Source organism: Giraffa tippelskirchi, chromosome 12 (genome assembly GCF_054371585.1).
Source record: "Giraffa tippelskirchi isolate mGirTip1 chromosome 12, T2T-mGirTip1v1.2.pri, whole genome shotgun sequence".
Lineage (NCBI taxonomy): Eukaryota > Metazoa > Chordata > Mammalia > Artiodactyla > Giraffidae > Giraffa > Giraffa tippelskirchi.
Genome location: NC_137286.1, coordinates 12,709,427 through 12,717,824, shown reverse-complemented (window position 1 = coordinate 12,717,824; position 8,398 = coordinate 12,709,427). Strand labels below are relative to the sequence as shown.

Below are 8,398 nucleotides of genomic sequence, written 5' to 3'. Positions count from 1 at the left end.
GCTGCTAAGTCACTTCAGTCGTGTCCGACTCTGTGCGACGCCATAGACGGCAGCCCACCAGGCTCCCCTGTCCCTGGGATTCTCCAGGCAAAAACAGTGGAGTAGGTTGCCATTTCCTTCTCCAATGCATGAAAGTGAAAAGTGAAAGTGACGTCGCTCAGTCGTGTCCAACCCTTAGCGATCCCATGGACCCCCTACCAGGCTCCTCTGTCCATGGGATTTTCCAGGCAAGAGTACTGGAGTGGGTTGCCATTGCCTTCTCCGGGGCAGGTCTAGACCCAGCCCTTATCCCCACCCAGTCCATTCATCCAATTAAACTGGACCATGAACACCTCTCCTGAGATGTTTGCATTCTAGAGTACATTAAAGCTTCCCTGTGGCTCAGATGGTAAAGAATCTGCCTGCAGTGTGAGAAACCTGGGTTTGATCCCTGTGTCGGGAAGATCCCCTGGAGAAGGGAATGGCAACCCACTCCAGTACTCTTGCCTAGTGAATTCCACAGACAGAGGAGCCTGGTGGGCTACAGTCCAAGCGATCACAGAGTTGGACACAACTGAGCGAGTAACACTTACTTACTTACTTATGAACATCTCTCCTGAGACGTTTGCCTTCTAGATTACATTAAAGCTACATCCAGATAAATGATGCATCCACCCATTTTTCCCCCCATACCTTTCTGCTCCAGGAGATGTAGCTAAGGTTTATATAACACCTGCCTCAGTTCTTTCCCTTCTGCTTGAGCCCAGGTTGCTAAGTTTAAGAACATTTTCTTTTCCTACTTGTGGTGCCCAGCCCGAGCACCACCCACAGCAAGTGAAGGGTGGAGGAATTAGAGGGTGTTGGGACCAGGCTGAGCTGGGAGGAGCATCTGCTGAAGACAGCACACCCACAGTGTGTTGGGTGGAAGCCAGAAAACTCTCAAGGGGAAGCCAAGGTCAAAGCCAGAAAGGCAGTGCCAAGGACAAGAGACAAAAAGGATGGGAACACAGGACATATACCCCAGGGCCCTTAGCCAGGAGGAGCAAAGATAGGACAAAGTCAGGGTACAGGTGGACAGGACACAGCCCAAGGCCATACATAGCCCTAGAGCTCTGGGCCACCTCCCTCGCCTCTCAGCTCCCCACACCTTGTAAGCACTTCTAACCCAATGACAGAGTGATTGGCTTAAGAGACCAAGAAACAAACAGAAGCTGAAAATTTGTGTGCCTGTGGCTGGGGCTAAGCTACCTCTCAGCTAGAGCAGTGAACCAGTGGGCGGACTCAAGAATGACAAATATGAAGCTTTGCAACTGGAGGAGTTCTTGCAAGGGGCTCCTGCGCAGAAAAGGACACAGGGTTGGAGTCTCTCTGAGGAACTCCTTGGTCTGACCCGGCGGGGCTGAGGGCCAGAGGGACCCGCAGAACGGGAGAGCCGAAGGGCATCAGCGATGCTGGTTAGATGCCTGCGGTGAGCCTAGGCGAGGGCAGCACGCTGCCCCCTGCTGGTGGATCCCGGCAGAGCTCTGCTGCGCGAGGAAGCGCTGCACTCCCTCCCCCTGCCGTCAGGGGACGCTGTGGGGCCGCACCCTTCCGCTGTGTGCGGACAAGACTGGTTTCACAGGCCCCAGAAAGACCTCAGTTCAGTTCAGTTCATTTCAGCTCAGTCGTGTCCGACTCTGCGACCCCATGGTCTGCAGCTCACCAGGCTTCCCTGTCCTTCACCATCTCCCAGAGCTTGCTCAAACTCATGTCCAGTGAGTCAGTGATGCCATCCAACCATCTCATCCTCTGTCATCCCCTTCTCCTTCCATCCTCAATCTTGCCCAGCATCAGGGAGTCAGTTCTTCGCATCAGGTGGCCAAAGTATTGGAGTTTCAGCTTCAGTAGAGGGACTTGGGAGTGGACAAACCCTAGAAGAGGGCTCAGGAGAATTCAGGTGCCTTTGAACAGGGAGAGTGGGGGAGGGCCCTTACCTGAGCTGTGTTCTAACTGGCCGAGGAAACCTCAGATACCACTGGTCTGAAACCTGAAGTTTGCAACTGACTCCTGACAGGCAATCCTCAACCTGTCAAGGGTCCTTCCACGTCATACTTGTGGCGGTTAGGAGGGGGGAGCCTTGGAGAGATTTCCGTCACAAACTATCATGTCGACTGAAAAAACATGCATCACAGGAGAGTTGAGGGTTGCATTTTATTTGGGGCAAAATGAGGTCATTGGAAGGACTGATGGTGAAGCTGAAACTCCAATACTTTGGCCACCTGATGCGAAGAACTGACTCATTTGAAAAGACCCAGATGCTGGGAAAGATTGACAGCGGGAGAAGGGGACGGCAGAGGAGGAGATGGTTGGATGGCATCACCGACTCGAAGGACATGAGTTTGAGTAAGTTCCGGGAGTTGGTGACGGACAGGGAAGCCTGGCGTGCTGCAGCCCATAGGGTCACAAAGAGTCGGACATGACTGAGCAACTGAACTGAGCTGAACTGAGGACTGTAGCCTGGGAGGCAGCATCTCAGATAACTCTAAGAGAGAGACTGCTCCAAAGAGGCAGTGAGGGGAGGTCAACATGTAAGATTTTTGTGAAGGGGGAGTTCAGTGCAATCAAGCCCTTACTTTACAAGAGGTTCTCTCCTAGTCAGGAGGATCTGATGTCACCATGAAGGGATTTAGTGCTTTTCTAGATATGAGGAGATGCAAGGATTGGGATCATAAAACCTGTTCCTAAAAACATCCAACTATCTAAAGACCTGTCCCACCAGATTCCCTGGAGCACAGAGTGCCTCACTCCACCCTAAACTCCCGCAGGGGTTGTTGAAGGTCAATACCTGCAGCAGCGCAGGGTTTAATCTCCATAGAAGAGGACGACAAAATGCCCTTGTTGTTCAGTTGTTGGCGATGCTCTTGGCAAGTGCCAATTTGTAGTTGACAGTTGCAACAGTTGCCTTGCACCCAACATTGGGGGCTGCACTCCCAGATCCCAGCAGCTCCCCCAGGCTCTGTCTCTTGCTCTCTGAGGTCCTATGGAGGACACATCATCAACACGGGGGCACCTCAGGTGGGGGCCCTCTGTACTCTGAGGGCAGCGGGCGGCACCCCACACCCCCTCGTTCTCTCCAGCCACACCTTTCCTTTTCTTTTGTCTTCTTGCCTCCTGACTAAAGGAGAACCTCAAACCTCCATGTGCTAATTGAAGCAGTATCTTTCAAAACCTGTAGATGCAATGGAGCCTCCCAGAATACCCTGTGCCATTGTCCTTCCCTCTGTGTCTTGGAAGCGGAGAAGAGTGAGGATATCATACTTTGGGTGTCTTGTCCTACCCAGAAAGGCACTAGAAATGCCCACCACCCACCATATTTTTAACACCTGTGCTGTACTGACCCACAGGGTTTCCAACTCACTTCAATAAAGCTTCAGATAAGACAAGGCCCAGAACCTATTATCTCAATCCCCTTTGGGAGCACTTGCTGCCTTTAAGGTTTAGCAAACACAAGCCCCCTGTCTCCATGAGCAGCTCTCCTGCTTTTAAAAAGTGACAGATGCAACATGCCTGCTAGAACCTGGGTAGTTTGCATACAGAGATTTTTTTTTTCTTTTTGGCTTATGTCCAGCTACATTTCCATGAGCCCCGAGGGAAAGTTACAGGAGACTCTCTGGTCAACTCCATAATCCATCGTGCCTGAGAGATAATGCAGAGAAACTCTCTTGAACATCTGCCGTCATGGTCTTGTCACATTCTGATGAAGCGCGTCTCCAAGGTAAGATTTGCCCAAGTTCTTGCTGAACCGAAAGAGGTTTTTGGCTCAGAAGTCGATTTATCAGAGAGAGCTGGAAGGAAGCTGGCTGGAGCAGCTTCCTAGGGCCCCGTGCAGAACTGCTGAATGTGTAAACTGTATCATTGTTTAAAAATGAGCCAACCCACAAACTCTAGCTTCAAAGAGCTCAGCCTCAAACAGCAGTGGGAAGCAGTCAGGAGAGGCTCCTCTGTGATCGTGCCACACAGAAGGGGTTCACCGGCCCTCGTTGTCATTCCAGGCACAGTGAAGAGCAGAACTCCTGCCAGGGCTGGAAGGCTGGCGCTCTGGGATGGCAGTGCGGGGCGCCCAGAGGCCAGAGGGTTTGGGCAGGTGTGAACCAGAGGCCGGGTAAAGGAGAGGGGAAAAAAGGCAAGGAATGTGGATGAGGCGTGTGCTTGTGTGCTTAGACAGTGCCTGACAACACTGTAGACACACAGTAAATTTTTGTTGAATGAATGAATGACTAACACAGGTCAGGAACTGTTCTAAGCATGGGGATATATTCATGTGTGTGTGTGCTGTGCGCTCAGTCGTGTCTGACTCTTTGTGACCCTATGGACTATAGCCTGCCAGACTCCTCTGTCCGTGGAATTTTCCAGACGAGAATACTGGGGCGGGTTGCCATTTCCTACTCCAGGGGGTCTTCCCGACCCAGGGATTGAACCTGTGTCTCTTGCATCTCCTGCATTGGCAGACGGATTCTTGACCACTGCACCACATGGGAAGCCCCGTATATCCATGAACAAAACCCAAAACAGCCAGACATCCCCTGTGGAATCTCCATTTTACAGGCAGGGGAAACAGATGATAAAATACCAAATATAGACACCATAGAGCATCCTAGAAGGAGTTATGTACCTGAAAAAAACAAAGAAAGCTGAGAGGCTTGGAAGTGCTGGGGTGGGGGTTGTGGGTGGTTGTTGGAACCGTAAGTGGGAGGATTCGGGGTGGGTCTCCCTTACCATGTCATTGTTGAGCAAAGACTTGAGAAGAGAGAAGAGAACCGGTTGAGTAGGTATCTGGGAAAGAGAACTCCCGGTTAAAGGAAAAAAAAACCCATGCATTGAAGACTTATGTCCACACAAAACCTGTATGCAGAGATTTATGCAGCTTTGTTTATAGTTGCCAAAAGTTAGAAGCAACCGAGATGTCCTTCAGTAGGTAAATAGATGAATAAACTGTGGTACATCCAGACAATGGAATATTATTCAGTGCTAAAAAGAAATGATCTGCCAAGCCATGAAAAAACCTGGAGGATCCTTACATGCATAATTACTAAGTGAAAGAAGCTGACCTGCAAAGGCTATATTCTCTGTGATTCCTGTCATATAACATTCTGAAAAGGCCAAACTATGGAGACAGTAAAAAGATCAGTGGTTGCCAGAGCTGGGGAGAGGAATGATGAACGGGTGGAGCACAGAGAATTTTTAGGATAATGAAACTCCTCTAATACTGTAATGAAGAACAAACGTCATTATACATTTGTCTAAACCCATACGATGTACAACACCTAGAGAGAACCCCAATGTAAACTGCGGACTTTGGGTGATGTATCAAAGATGAGGATGTATCAGTGTGTTGTAGAATCTGGAGTCGCAAAACACTCCTCGAAGGACACTCAAGACAGTAGAGTTCAGTTTATTACGCTAGAGGGTCCGAGGGGTATCAGTTCACAACAGGGACCCCAATGATTTCGGAGGGCTCAGTTTTATACCCCCCACCACATGACTGGTTACACATTAGCAATTAGTTTTACAACATGCAGGTGTGGAAGAATTAATAATTACAACATGCAGGTGCAGGCCCTATCATCAATCTAACTGAGACAACCTGACCTTTACTTCCAATCTTTGTTTGCCATCTGTGAAGAGGGGGTTTCCTGGTTTTTCTTTAACAATGGTTAACAGGATTCAAGCCCAGTTCACATCCTGCCTTAAGATGGCTGAAAGTCTTCAAGATGGATTCTCTCTCGCTGTTCTGCCAGCAGCCCCAACAAGTGTAGGTTCAGAACTGTAGCACATAACGCCACATTGGTGAGAGCTGTTGATAGTAGGGTGAATGCGTGAGTGTGTGCTAAGTCGCTTCAGTCGTGTCTGACTCTTTGTGACCCCACAGTCTGTAGCCCACCAGGCTTCTCTGTCCATGGGATCCTCCAGGCAAGAATACTGGAGTGGGTTTCCATGCCTTCCTCCAGGGTATCTTCCCAGACCAGGGATCGAACCCACGTCTCTTAGGTCTCCTGCACTGGCAGATGGGTTCTTTACCACTAGTGCCACCTGGGAAACCCCATTGATAGTGGGGAGATTATGCTTGTTGAAGAGAGGAGATATATGAGAAATGTCCATACCTTCCACTCAATTTTGCTGTGAACCTAGAACTGCTCTAAAAGGATAAAGTATTAATTTTTTAAGATGCAAAATAAAATTAAAAAGCCTGTGTAAAGGTGAGAGTGAACCTGGGGAGTCCAAGGCACAGTGAGGTGGCCAGTGTGGCTATGTGGATGGAGTGAGGGGAGAAAGGCAGACAGACGAGAAGGGGAGCGTTGGTCAAGGTCGTGCCTGGAAGCAGATGGTCTGCGCACACTGGGTGATAGGAGGAGAGTTTAATGAATGGACTGCTTGCAGAGTAGACAGGATTCTGCAGCACCCCAAGGGATAGTTCAGTAACCTCTGGGTGCCATTACTAGTTCTGAAGCTGAAGGGGCAGGAAAAGAGAAGCTACTCGAAGCTGGGCAGAGAGGAGATGGCTGCATGCTGGGTGAATGACACTGAACCATGTAGAGCCTGCAGGCAGGAAGCTGAGGGAACGCCAGCTCTCCTCTCCTCTCCGCTTTCCCTTGGTTGCCTGCCCAGGGTCCCCTATTGTCTGAACCCTCCTGGAAGCCAGAACACTCACTGCAGGTCAGCCACTGGGGGCTGAGAGCAGGGTGAAGGGTGGAGAACTGAATCACAGGGCAGTCTGTGCAGGGCCCTGGGACCACCTAAGGACTTTTTTGGGGAATACAGTTGCTTTACAACGTTGTGTTAGTTTCTGCTATACAACCATGTGAATCAGCCGTATGTATACATATATCCCCCCCCTTAAGTCTCCCTCCCTCCCCCATTCCACCCCTCTAGGTCATCCCAGAGCACCAAGCTGAGTTCCCTGTACCATACAGCAGCTTCCCACTGGCTGTGTTACACATGGTAGTGTATGTTTGTAAGGACTTTTACTCTGAACAAGAGGGTCTTCCCTAGTGGTCTAGTGGTTAAGACTCCACACTTTTATGGCAGGGGGCTCGGGTTAGATCCCTGGATAGGAGCTAAGATCCTGAGCGCCACCAAAAAAGAAAAAAAAAACGAATACTCTGAGCGAGACAGAAGCCCTCTGGGCTGTTGGACAGAGGCGTGACGTGATCTGTCTTCTGTCATCAATGAATATATCAGTGTCGTAAATAAACACCAAGTACAATCTTCGGTGCTGACAGTTGTGACCAGGAGCTGACAGAAGAGCAGGAGCCCTGCGGGTCAGTGGCTGCTGCTGCCGCTGCTGCTGCTGCTGCTGCTAAGTCGCGTCAGTTGTGTCCGAATCTGTGTGACTCTGTGCGACCCTATAGACTGCAGCTTGCCAGGTTCCTCTCTCCATGGGATTCTCCAGGCAAGAATACTGGAGTGGATTGCCATGCCCTCCTCCAGGGGACCTTCCTGACCCAGGGATCAAACCTGTGTCTCTTACGTCTAACCTACATTGGCGGGGGGTTCTTTACCACTGGCGCCACCTAGATACAAAAAGGTGAATATTCTATGCTTCTACTTACTTGGGTTGTTCAGAATAGTTTAATTCATAGAGAAAGAAAGTAGACCCCCAACTAAAATAAATAAATTTATTAAAAAAAAAAAAAGAAAGTAGAATAGTGGCTGCAGGAAGCTAGAGGGAGAGAGAAATGAGCATAATTTTTTAACAGGTAGAGTTTGAGTTTGGGATGATAAAAAGGTTCTGGGGCTAGTTGCACAACAATGTGAATGTACTAAATGCCACTGAACTATACCATTAACATGGTAAATTTTGTTATGTATATTTTACCGCAATAAAAATTAACCATATTTATTTTTTATTCCCAATTTCCTTGTACATATACAAAGAGAAGTGATAACTGTTAGTGTGTGGGCTCCACTGGTAAAAGAACAACCTTGCAAACAGTTAAACGATGGCAATTTGATATCAGTGTCATCCAACGTTTTAAGTATATCAGTTGACTCGAGTGAACTGAACTGAACTGACTCTAGTGGGGATTTGATTTTTTCAATCAATTAGTGAAATCAAAATAAAGCTTTAAGCAGTTCATTCTGCCAAGGATAAAACTTCAGAAATTAATATAAACATAACTGTAAATCTAGTTAAAATATCCAACACTGAAGATAAAATTGTTTCTGTGGTCTCAATACACATATATACTCTGGTAAATCACAGCTTCATGATAAAAATGATGTCTTTACTAAATCAGCAATGACCTTGGATTTGGTTGAGATATACATGTAGTTTTTAATTCACTTAAACCAACTGTGATATTCACCAACGGAAATAAAAACTGCAGTTGTTAAACATTACGAATATTCTTATACATACTCAGAGTAACTGTGATACTGC

General features: G+C 48.3%; 1 long non-coding RNA gene across 1 annotated transcript in view; it reads left to right on the top strand.

Annotated features, from left to right (window-relative positions):
• The first annotated feature begins 3,586 nt into the window (after positions 1 to 3,586).
• LOC145528959 (uncharacterized) overlaps positions 3,587 to 8,398 on the top strand; it is a 53,269-nt gene continuing 48,457 nt past the window's right edge. Inside the window, exon 1 of the long non-coding RNA XR_014070816.1 lies at positions 3,587 to 3,733. This is a non-coding gene — a long non-coding RNA (uncharacterized LOC145528959). The remainder of the gene's footprint in view (positions 3,734 to 8,398) is intronic.